Source organism: Sander lucioperca, chromosome 8, assembly GCF_008315115.2.
Source record: "Sander lucioperca isolate FBNREF2018 chromosome 8, SLUC_FBN_1.2, whole genome shotgun sequence".
In the NCBI taxonomy this organism is placed as follows: Eukaryota; Metazoa; Chordata; class Actinopteri; order Perciformes; family Percidae; genus Sander; species Sander lucioperca.
Window position 1 is genome coordinate 7,080,017 of NC_050180.1, and position 13,270 is coordinate 7,093,286.

Genomic DNA, 13,270 nt, shown 5'->3' on the forward strand with positions numbered 1-13,270 from the left:
AAAACCAACAACAGTTAGTTTCCATCCAGAGGAGTAGAGGGGAAACTACTCTGTGCTGCGTTTTCAAGGTATAGTGCAGGGAAATATGATCCGCTGTGAGCACGGTGTATTTTATTTTGAAAATTAACCGGATTTTTGTTTTGTTTCTGTGCTCGACTTCCTGTCCCGCACTATCTGCCGTCTGCTGAATTGCTGCGGAGCTCTCTGGCGTCCGGCAAAAATAGAAGCTCTGTGTATTGACTTTAATGGAAACCTAATGACTCCGTCGACGTTCCGCATCCAGTGGAAAGTGCCGGTGAGAGATGTCAATCATTCAGTCTAAACACACCCACACAGTCCTGGGAAGAGGTCTAATCAGCCAGAATAACTGAAAACACCTGTGTGGGTGTCCGGGGCCTTTAATAGCTTCTCCTTGATTGCAGTCCGGCAGCCAGTTTGGAAGCACCTGGTCCCATTGTTCCACAGGCTAGAAAGGCCCAGCTTCCAGTCACTGTCGCTCTCTTTCTGCCAGCGCTTGCAACCCTTTTGCTTAGTAGGCTAAATTATTTGTTACTTATCTTTTACTTCCAACACTATCTACACACCGTTCACAACACTATCTACACACACCCACATGGACTTACTGATACTACTGTTACTGATGTCACTGACTAGCACACCTTGTACTTAAATTTGTCAATTTACAGTCTTTTTTTAAAATAAATAATGTATTATTTGGCAGTCTGTGTCCTTTGACGTTTTTTGTCGTTGCCCATATGCTGGGTTTTGACAACATGTATTCTTAACATCTAAACTGTAGCACTAACATTTACTCAGACATTTTAACATTTCACTTTTTGCTGTTTTACTCTTTTACTACATGTTTACAGAAGTAAGTAAAAGTTTGTTAAAGGAAGGTTATTTTTACTTGAGTAGAAGTTAATTAAAGGAATTTTTCTTTTACTTGATTAAAATGACTTTAAAGGATTGTTACTTTTTCTCGACCAACGTTTTCTAGCTCCATCCGTGTTTACGTGTTTCTGACTCTTCCGTGATATCTATGGATCAATACAATTAGTAACCTTTATGGCATGTCCAAACATCAGCACTCTGCTGGTGGATTAACTCTGGTATGACAGCATTTGCTCAGGGTCTGTGCTTGAGTTGATTTTCATGTTGATTCTTTCTGTTGGGAAATATCAAATGTTTATCCTGCTGTGTTTAATTAAGGAGGTTAATCCAGAGTGGGTGGGGTATACAACAATTAGACTGGTTAAAATAAGAGGCTATAAGTACAGCATAATCTACCAGGAAATTGAGCCTGACTCTATCTGACCTGTACTACTCTTTCTCTTCTTCCTGTCTATCCCTAATTTCTTTCTGAACCCTCACAAACTTGCCTCCCAGCAGGGGCCTCCTTGGGATCACATCATGGACAGGTGCATATATGTGAGAGTCTTGCTGATGCTTCTCTTCCTCTGACCGTGTGGGGTGAGGGGTTCACCGAGCCTTCCCATTCCTTGGAAAACACCCAGGGTGGGCCTTGACTTACAGATGTAAAATGGTGAGTTGTGTTTTTGAGGTTTTTAGGGGTCCAAGCCCGAGTCTGCAAGAACCGGTGGTAGCAAGAGCTACGCCGTTCGCACAGTAGGGCTGTGGAACCCTATTGTTTTTCTGATGATTAATCATCATCGTTATTCTTCTCCGCCTAAAACTCCGACTACAGCCTAAACCGTACATGGTGGGGGGTTGCCATTTTTAGGACTGGTCCCAAACTCAGGAAGGACCTCAGGTGCAACAATTGACCCACTTCCACCACTAGGTGGCGCTATAGCAGAAAAAACCGCGTTTGGCCCTATAACTCCTAAACCGTACACCGGACATTCTAAAACCATATATCCACGTGTTCCCTGGATCCAACTGAATCACGTGATATAGGCCACGCCCATTTCCGCCTAAACTTTTATGCGTGAAAAATCGCGATTTATCAAAAAACTACTTTTTCGAACTCCTCCTAGATGATCGGCCGATCGGCACGAAATTTGGCAGGTAGCATCTCCAGATGGGCCTGACAAAAAGGTAATAAAAAAAAATATATTTTGATAGGATAAAAATTGCGCATATTACGCACAAACAAATTTGTCTAGCTAACTATGAAAACACCAACTTTGCCATATCTCAGCCAAAATAAATGCTATCAATGCCAAACTTTAGATTCTTGTTTGCCATGACCCTCTGGAGGGCCCCCATGCGTTTTACGAAAATTGGTCACTAGGGGGCGCTACAAGTACAAAAACTTTATATCTCATGAATTGCTCATCCGATTTTTACAAAATTTGTTGGGTACCATCTAGGGCCACTCCTGAGGCCAACCCTAGAGTGGGGTACTGAGGGGTCAAAGTGGGCGTGGCCTATGGGATCCACGTCTAAATTTACTACTTACACTAACGTGAACAACTTTAATTTTACAGGGTAGATAGACAATGGGTCATGGACCACACCTACCAAAAATTACACATGTGGACCACTAGGTGTCGCTATAATGTTTTTTTGCCTTTATCTCCCACATTACATATCACACATTAGAAAACCTTACATCCACGTATTTATTGAATCAAGCTGAATCACAGGATATAGGCCACGCCCATTTCTGCTTTAATTTCTTTCCGCAATATTGTGCAATGTGCAAAACCAACTTTTTCGAACTCGTCCTAGGCCATGCGACAGATCAGCACGAAACCTGGTATGTAGCATCTCCAGATTGACGTGACCAAAACTTACTCAAGGAATTTTGCTACGTTAAAGTATGCGCATTTCACGACCAAACAAATTTTCCTAGCTAGCTACCACACACGTATCATATCATATCTCGACCAAATTAAATGTTATCAGCAAAGAACTTAAGATCATTGTTCAACATCCCACTATGATGCTCTGTACCAAATTCGGCAAAGATCGGGCCTTAGAGGGCGCTATAAGCAATGTTTATTTGTTTTGGCCAATAACTCAGTGCATTTAAATGGGAAATTTGCAATTGCAATATCACTGCCACAGTTAATGCAATCAACGCGAAACGCTCTGAGGCTCTGTACCAAATTTGGCAAAGATCGGCCATTAAGGGGCGCTATAATCAACGTAGACGGGTTTTGGCCCTTTTACTCAATCTATGTTAATGGCATATTTGCAATGGGAATGTACCACAGACCTTGCAGCTCACACTTCTCAATATTTACTGATGTTTGCCTCCTATGTTACGTTTTGGTTTTTGCTTTTGCGTGCTCCTCTGGTTTTCTACAATAAACAAACTTCTTAACCCACTTGACAAAGTTTCTACAAACATTTTTTTTTCTTTTTTTTTCTTTCATGTTGAAGGGTATTTAATTGAGCCAATGAGGTTTACAACTAACTGTTATTTTCATTATCAATTATTCAATGATCAATTACTCGATTACTCTTTCTATAAAATGTCAGAAAATAGTGAAAAATGTCCATCCCAGTTTCTCCAAGGTAATGTGTTTAAATGTCTTGTTTTGTCAGTTCAAATTATTTTTATTTAATTTATTTAATTTAATTAATTATTTTTCTGTCGATTGACTGCATCTATACTCGCTGCAGCTATAATTTTAGCAAGTCAGAGCCCTGATTCATAAGGGCTTGTAGTTGCATGGCAACAGCAAGAGCTGCATAGGTCTGTGCAGTATGGTTATAAAGAGACACATGAATGGTCTGAAAATAAGACATAAAAAATGAATATTTAAAACAATAATAATAATGTTGGAATAATAGGGATGATGTTCATATGATTGACCCATTAAAAAGTATCTCATGCATTCCACAGAAATGCAGGTGGAGTGGAAAAAGCCCTGCTCCAGTGCCTGGTGTTGGCAGGAGGTTGGAGCCAACTAATGTGACCGTGTAGATGGATCGGACCAGTAAGGGAAGAAGAGGACGTGTTACTGAGAGGTGTGTCTTTGGCGAGAAGTAATTTGAACTGAATGCATTTGTCAGAGGAGGATTGGTTGACAGAGACGGAGAGAGTAGGTAATCATTCTAATGAAACGGGCAGCAGACATCTTTTTTTCATTTTTGAGGATTTTGGAGGATATGACATAGTGGATACTGTTGCATTATCTGTCTGACTTGTGCATCTCAGCCTGTTTGCGTTGAGGTGTAAAATGACTATTTCCCAGTACAAACCACAAGTAAAACATGGGCACTTGAGAAACCTATTCCTTTTTTATGTTCACAGAAACTTAAAACTCGTTTGTCAGAGATTATAGAGGTTTACTCCTCGATGCAGCGGGCCCAGGTTCAACTCCGACCTGTGGCCCTTTGCTTTATGTCATTCCCCCTCTCTCTCCCCGTTCATGTCTTCAGCTGTCCTGTCAAAAATTAAGGCCGAAAATGCCCCAAAAAATGCTTAAAAAAAAAGGAGTGCAAACAAAGTCATTGCTTTTTTTGTTTATGCATGCTGATGTGTCGGTCTATCCCCTCTACTGCTGAGCATTCAACAGTAGAAACGTTTTCTGATGATTCCCCCCCCCTCCAACGCATGCAAAGAACCCTTGTTGCACAGATGGAGAGGTGTTAGGATTCTGTTTTAATTTGTGATGTTTACTTTATTAAAATTATTTATTCGTCTCAAAAACAATGAAGATTGTCTTAAATATCTATAGATAAATAGGCACAACTCGACATTTCCACCATGCTCAGTAATACGTTTTGTTTAAGAAAAGTTTCTGTCATAAGCTGGCAGCTTTATTGCTTAATTCTGTGAAACTGTGCCGTGTCTGTGGGTCTATATCAGCTTGAAGAGCTTCTAGGAAGTAGTTGTACATCAGCCAGATAGCTGACAACTACGGTCAGACAGCTGACATCGTGATGACAGGTGTATCGTAACAGTGGCACGGACGCTGCAGAAAGTGAGAATAGAAGGCTGAGCCTTGACAGAGCTTTGTGCGTGTGTGTAAGGAGAGCTGTGAGGCTGTCTTTGTATATGTGTGCATTGTGTGTGAATGTTTCTTTCTTTGAATGTGTGGATAGTGTGTATGTTGCATGTGTGTGCAGTGCAAAATCCTATTATATCTTCATTCTTACCGAAAAGTGATTGTGCCCTATTTAGTCCTAAAACATTGCATATTGCGGAATTTTGCAATCGGTGCATGTTGTGCATTTGTGTCCATGGCAACGGACATACACTCACTGTGTGATGTAACGCCATACTTCCTGTGCCCTTGGATTTGACACAGCGGTTTAGGGGTTTAACTCCTTGCTAAATCTGTCGCATGGAACCAGGAAGAGATCAGCAGTTCAACTAACGCCAACGGCGGCAGCTCTGGTTCCAATTCTGATAGGAGCGAGATCAACTCTAAAGCTGCTTTGTTTGTGCCTAATCACGAGCCATTTCAATTAGTATTATTAATTAGTTGTATTATCCTGTGTCAAAAGTCATTCACGAAGCCTCCATAGCGCTGCGTCATCCCTGGAGTATTGTCTGGCTACACCAGGTTATCGTTCAGGGATAGGACCGAGTAAAATTGTATCAGCAGCTCCTGAGGCAGGTTGAACTTCCTGAGCTGGCGCAGAAAGTACATCCTCTGCTGGACCTTTTTCCTGATGGTGTCCATGTTGGATGTCCATTTTGGGTCCTGAGATATGGGGGATAACAGAAACCTGAAGGATTCTACAGCAGACAGTTTTGTTGAGTATGGTGACGGGGGGCTCACCTTGAAGTCCACTGTCATCTACACAGTTTTGAGAGCGTTCAGCTCCAGGTTGTTCTGACCACACCAGAGTGCCAGCAGACTCGTCACTGTCCTGAATGAGGCCAATGACTGTTGCATTGTCTGCAAATTTCAGGAGTTTAACACATGAGTCTTCTGAGGTGCAGTTGTTGGTATAGAAGAGCAGTGGGGAGAGCACACATCCCTGCGGGATGCCAGTACTGATGGTCTCGGTTAGGGCTGCAACAACGAATCGATAAAATCGATAAAATTCGATTATTAAAAAAGTTGGCAACGAATTTCATTATCGATTCGTTGTGTCGCGCGACACGCCACTCAGTCGCAGAGATAAAAGCAATTGAGTTGAGTGCCGTGCGGAGCGGCGCGGAGCGAAAGAAAAGAAAAAAGAGCAGAGCGGGGGTAGAGGAAATACGGAGAGAGACCGGAGAGACCCTTAACGTTGTTCTGAAACACACGGCGGAGGCAGAGAAATCAGTACGACCTAAGTCATCCAACGTGTGGGAACATTTCACACTAAATAAATCGAAAACGTGTTAATTGCAAGATAAGCAAAAGTGACACGGCATGGCACGGGCGCACCACGGTGATGATTCAACACCTAAAACGTAAACATGTTGGAGTCCTTGATGAGGAGGAAGGGAGTTCAACAGCAGGGTAAAGTCACTACAGAATCCTACTTTTGTTCCGTTTTGAAGTGAGGAACGTAACGTCCCTCCAGTGGTGCTGGTGTGGTGTTTACTCGTTATCCAGCTGACTAGCATGACAAGCTAGCGTTAGCTCGTTAATAACAGTAGGAAAGCAGGACTAAAGACACGTTTTTATTCACTCGCCTTTTTTGGCCCATTAATTTTTCAATCTATTGTCATGTGTATATATTCTGTGCTTTGTCCCATATCAGTTATTGTTGACAAATATATTTGTGTGTGTTGTACTTTTTAATTTCATTTTAAAGTTATTTTATAGCACTTGGTCATCTTAAGCTGTGTTTAAATGTGGTGTACAAATGAACTTAACTCACACTTACCACAATGATGGTAATAATTTAATGAATAAGCTTCAAGTGAACGTGTGTGTGTGTGTGTGTGTGTGTGTGTGTGTGTGTTTGTATCTACTCTTTGAGTTACTTACCTTTACACAACTATTAACTAAAACAACAAGTATGTAAGTATGTATTGAGTTGATGTAAATTAATGCTTTTTTGTTTTTTTATCCGATTCATCGATTAATCGAAAAAATAATCGACAGATTAATCGATTATTAAAATAATCGTTAGTTGCAGCCCTAGTCTCGGTCAAAGATCTGTAACATGGGGTCCGGAGCCCGTAGGGGGTCCTCAGAGTTACTGCAGGGGGACACACCAAAGTTGATGAAAGAAATATACATGTATAATAATGAACATATTATTAGCAACGATAAACCAGCCTATTTGTGAGGAAAAAAAACAGATTGATAGGCTTACTGGTCTATACGTAGCTAGCCACTAAAGTAAACATCCAAATACAGTTAAGGATTGATTGTGCCACATGTATGTTTAACATTAAAACATAAATATATATGAATATGTAAAAAAAAAAAAAAAATATTGCAATAGCTTAGTATTGTATGCACCATAAAAAAAGCTATGTGTAAAAGGCCTTATGGGTCCGTGTACTTGGTGGCCAACGGATTTTCGTTTTGAAAGGAAAAAAACAAAAACGAAAAACGGCCACTTTCCCAATTACCATTAGTAAATAGGAAAACAACCCATTATTCGTTTTTTGTTTTGATATTAAAAAACGGAAAACGAAAAACAATCTTGTTATCCGATTGTCTTTGATGTATTTGTAGATGGAACTCGGAAATTAAAATACGTGTGTATAAGTCGTATTCCTTAATTTTGCATTGGTATTTTTTCGTGACCCGGAAGTTACTCCCGCCACGCCAAGACCCGCCCTTCAATAGCATTTATTGGCCTGTAAGATCCGTTCTGTGCATGCGCATAATTACGTAGTAGAAAACTAACAATGTCCATGTGCGATTTACAGTCTATGTTTGTACCATGTGTCAACACTTTACGACCAAACATTACAACTTTTTTATTAAATCTTTTTTTATTAAATCTTTATTATACAATAGTCATAGCTACAAACATTCGAAACTTGTCACTGATCCAAAACCGTGTAGCGACATCGTTGTTGTGTTGTTTACATTCATGTTTTTACCTTTAATACTTCGTCTTGACTAATAACCATAGACTGTCTATTATTAATGCGATGAAGTGTAAACGTACATAAGTGTCCTTTTGAAGATGGGATGACAGCTCTCCCAGCCACCACTGCTGTATACCACTAGTAGCTACATGCCAACGGCAGTAAACACTATAGTAGCTACATGCTAACGGTCATCTTAGCTGGCAATGTTGTTAAATTCTCCCCAATTCCGGGTCACATTCCTGCTGAAACATGTCCGATTGTGTAGTGTTTGGTTCAGAAGCCTTTATCTGTGATTTTTGACATTAGAAAGTGCTGCTTCGTTCCACTACAATCTAACATTAGCATACTCATAACTATTGTAGCTGCATGCTAACGCGACATAGCGGAGCATATAGCTAGCTATGTACGTATGCAGCAGGACTTTGTACCGTAAAAATCACCAATAAAGGCTTCTAAACCAAATACTAAACAAATACAAATACAGTAAAGTGACCAGAATTAGGGGTGAAATGTCCAGCATTAAGCTACATAATAGTTTGCTAGGAGTATGCTGGTCTCTCACAGAGATCTCATTTGTAGCCCTGTTTTACCCGATACTTTCATAAAAGTACAAACACATGAAGTGAGAGGTATACACATGCTTAAACTTTATTAAAAGCATGGTTAACCTGAAGCAGGACGGAGTCATGACTTAAAACACCAAAGCAAGGCTTCTAGCTCAGGCTAGCTAGCGTTAGCAAATTACCTTCAAAGTTGCAAAGAAATGATGAAACGTAAAATTTGAAGCCTTTATTCAATTTGCTACATGGTGTTGTACTGGATGGCCAGACGACCCTCCGTATATCATTAACAGATACTTTAGGCAACTCCAGCAAACACCTTGTAAACTTCATCTCTGCCATCATAACGGTCTACTGTCACTGTCTAATGTTTTCTTCCGGTAACCGGGAATGTCCAAACATCCTTAAGCCAATGCGTGCATAGAGCTGTGAAGTTGTTTGTTTAAATTTTTAATAGACACTGGACTGTATAACAGGATATAATGCACTGCGGTGCTAGTTCCATAGATGGCAGCAATGCAACTTTTTGGATGCCGGCTGCCGTAAAATCCCAAAGAAGAAGAAGAAGAAGAGCTGTGAAGTTTGCCGGTGCTCGCGCAAGCGTAGAACTGATCAGGCAGTGCACAGAACGGATTTTACAGGCGGTACGGATCGGGTACTGACAAAGGAATAAGATTTATACACACATTTTAATTTCCGAGTTCCATCTACAAATACATCAAAGACAATCGGATAACGAGATTGTTTTTCGTTTTCCGTTTTTTAATATCAAAACAAAAAACGAATAATGGGTTGTTTTCCGTTTTTTGTTTTCCTATTTACAATGGTAATTGGGAAACTGGCCGTTTTTCGTTTTTGTTTTTTTCCTTTCAAAACGAAAATCCGTTGGCCACCAAGTACACGGACCCTTATGCCAACCTACACATCATTGTAGGGTGGCTTTTATTTTGAACTCAATTTTACAGCATAAGTAGGGGTCCCTGCTCTGTCTCTCTTTTAGCTAAGGGGTCCTTAGCCTAAAAAACGTTGACCCCTGGTCTACGTGCTTGATGAGATTTTTCCCTAACCTCACCTCCTGTCTGTCAGGAAGTGTGTGTTCCCCAGACAGGTGGGGGCTGGGACAGTGAGCTGGGTGACTTTGGAGCGGAGGATTTCTGGGATGATGGGTTTGAACGCCGAGCTGAAATGCACAAGCAGGATCCTTGCGTATGTCCCTGGGGAGTCGAGGTGTTGCAGGATGTAGTATAGTCCCATGTTAACTGCATCAGCCACTGAGTTGTTTGGCTGGTAGGCAAACTGCAGGGGCCCTGTGATGTCCTTCAGTTTGGTCAACAACAGCCTCTCAAAGAATTTCATGAGACAGGTCTGTAGTCATTTATGAGACAGGTCTGTAGTCATTTAATCCTGTTATAGTGGATTTTTTGGGGACGGGGATGATGGTGGAGCGTTTAAAGCAGGGATAGACTTCACACAGCTCCAGTGATCTGTTGAAGATCTGTGTGAATATGGCCAGGCACCTTCCTGATCTTCTACTTCTGAAAGACCTGACACACACCCTCTTCACAGATCCTGTGCGCAGGTTGGAAAGTCAGTGTGGGGGGGTGAGGGTGCAGATGGTTGTTTGATGTCAGGGTGGGTTAGGGGTGTGAATTTGGGCTTATCAAAACTGCAGTAAAAACCCATTTAACTCATAATTTTTATATATATATATATAAATAAATAGACATTTTTATTTATATGTGGAAATAAAAGGATGAATAAAAAAAAAAAAAAAAAGCGTTGTGCAGCCTGGATCATATTGTCCAGCAGGGTTAGTATTGTGGATATGATCACTCTGTTGCAAAGCGCTTTACATTGAACTTCAATGGGACCAAGGAATTGTATTCCATGTATTGTTTATTTAATATGTTTTTTTATACACTAAACTGTATGGATGTTGTCTTTGAGGCACAACAGACCAAACGTGTAAACCTAGCTTCATTGGTTGTTAAACAATTTGTTCCTCTTGCTTTATGAAGACAAAATAAGGTTCTCCTAAAGTAAGCTGTCATTCAGCAAGACATGCTGGAATGTTCAACATGCAGAAATCCTCTCAGTTAAGTAGAGAAAAGGGGAATAAGTGTCTTGTTTATGGAGCCGACTATTCAGGACGTCTGCTAACAAAACCAATTGCAGAGTGTAGCTCTGCTATCACACGAGGAAATGTCTGCCCAGGTTGATCCTTACTGAGAGGGACACAAGCACTAAAGAGTCTTCCTGCCATTGTGAGAAACCACTGCCTTGAAATGGGTATACCGTCTTTGCTTGTTGTCGTAAAGATAGTTATGTTTCCCCACCCACATGTAACCCATACCAGTGGTAGTCAAGTGGTAATGGGAAGGAAACAAATACATTAAGGAAAGCAAAACATACGTAGGAATCTAAGTTTCTATAGTACATTTTTTGGAGATCTAAATAGGGTACTTGAATAAATGTACTTAGTTACATTCCACCACTGAAAAGTAACGGTAACGTCTGTCAGTGTACTTTTCTGTTGAGATATCAGTGCCCAGAATTTAATATGAGACTTATGGAAATTATAATGACAAACTAACGCGGTCTTTCCTATGATAGGCTGTTCCCCCGTCGATGCTATTTGTGTAACAGTCACATAATCAGTTGCTTCATGGAACAGATTTCCGTCCAATATTGCGCATACACCAAAATAACCAAAGACTAAAAGGATATGATTGGCTTTTGAATGTGAAAAAACAAGCTCAAACAGTGGATTTAGAAAGGAATGGCAATGTCTTCAGAGATTCTTCATCTGGCTCCAAGCAAGACATCTGAGCACAAGAGAGCAGTCGGTGGCAGCGGCCCACTGCCAGTAGAAACAAGCAGCATACCAGAATAAGTTGAGTGGCAGTGGCGTTAGAGATCCCCTTACCAAGCAGCTGTGTGCCGCAGGTTTTTGCAAGAACCAGTGTAGGAGTAAATGCACTGTGCCCTGATAATGAGCTGTGATGGGTGTGTGCAGCAATCAGCTGAATGAGCATTGCACCTTGAAAAATGTATTACACATGAATGCAATTGCACTGACTAAATAATGTAGTTTTTTTGTCTTTTATACTGCAATACATACAGTATACATATGTGACAATTTGCCACAAGCTTCAGCTGCACTAAGCAGCTAACCACATAGTTGGTGTTACCATATTGTCCATGAATTAAATTATAGCATCCATGAAAAAGAAAGCATTGAACTAAAAATATATTTTATTTTAGGGGTGTTTATTGTCATTCCTTTGAATGTGCTGTGTCAGCATAGTGCAGCATGGCAAAAGGTTAAATACAGATATATATTCATCATAATGCACAGGTTCACAAAGCTTTGTTAGGTTTTACAGTCCTGATCAAGTCTCCACTATTTCACTATAAAAAAAAAAAAACATAGGAAAGATTAAGAAGAGCCAGAGAAAATAAACAAATTATGCATAGCAGTGATGTTTAGTTTTCTTCTTTTCTATCTCATTAATCATTTCGTGACCCCGGTCAGATTTTTCTCGCAACCCCCTGAACCTCAGCTTGGGAACCATAATGTGAGCAACATTATCCCAAATGTAACTGCTTGTCTTTAAGCTAAAAATACATTTTTGGGGTGAAATAATAAATAATAAAACATGGATAATACAATATAAACATTGATAAAAATGTCGAAACAAAACATGTCCACTCCTGCAGTACTGTTGTCAAGTTTTAACTGTTTTAAAACCCATGGTTAGAATGCTATGTTTATGATCATATCCACTGATTTAGAGTCGCAGTGCTTTTTCCTTGAGTCCCAAACAAAACAAATGTTTGTCATGGTTAATGTCCTGCACATCCCCAGATAAGAAATTTCTGTAAACAAAGGCTGTATTGTTTATAAAATCTTGGCTCCGTTTTTTGCCCTTTGCTCATAATTGAATGCAATTAAGGAAATGGTATTGAATTAATGTTGACTTTATTGTGGGAGTGCTTTTGCATCCGAAGAAAAACTGAAAAAGCAGTTACAAGTTCAGTTGTAGCAGTTACAAGTATCATTGCTTTTAAACCTTAGACGATGAGTACTTTTGGCTTGATTTGCAATGCATACAAGCATAAACTCACAATCTGGCGAGGAGTAACAGAGATACACACAGGAGTGGCCTGCATGCTTCAGATGCTTGTATTTACAGTGTAGTATGGTGTACTACTGTGCATGAAAAAAACTAATAAACACATAATTGCAAAAGGGTTCGCCAATGTTTTCTCAGTTAGCCTTTTAAAATGATATCAGATTAGTAAACAGAATGTGCCTTTGGAACATTGGATGAATGGTTGCTGATAATGGGCAATGTAGATATTGCATTAAAGATCAGCCACTTCTTTCTACAACAGTCAAGAACCTTTTTGCAATTATGTAAGCACATAATGTAATCTGAAAACTGCTGCCCTGATTAAAAAAACAATGCAACTGATCTCAGCTGGTATTCTGTCTGGAATGGAGTGGAATGGAAATTTCTAAGTGACCCCAAATTTTTGACCGGTTGTGTGTGTGTGTGTGTATGTATGTATATGTATATATATATATATATATATATATATCTTGTTCATAAAGCAGGTCTATGTGCTATTTACAAACTGAAAGTATCAAAACGATCAACCCACAGAGAAATGGACACAGCCCTTATTCAAAACTTATTCAAACTGTGCCTTTTAAGGAAATGGTGAAACTTAACAGAAAACAGAACCTATTTGTTAGCAACCTAGACAACTAAATATAACATACCTTATC

General features: G+C 40.0%; 1 long non-coding RNA gene across 3 annotated transcripts in view; it reads left to right on the forward strand.

Moving 5' to 3' along the window:
* The first annotated feature begins 1,381 nt into the window (after positions 1 to 1,381).
* LOC116047621 overlaps positions 1,382 to 13,270 on the forward strand; it is a 118,998-nt gene continuing 107,109 nt past the window's right edge. For all 3 annotated transcript variants that reach the window (XR_004104430.2, XR_004104431.2, XR_004104433.2), the window contains exons 1-2: positions 1,382 to 1,543; positions 3,818 to 3,942. This is a non-coding gene — a long non-coding RNA (uncharacterized LOC116047621). The remainder of the gene's footprint in view (positions 1,544 to 3,817; positions 3,943 to 13,270) is intronic.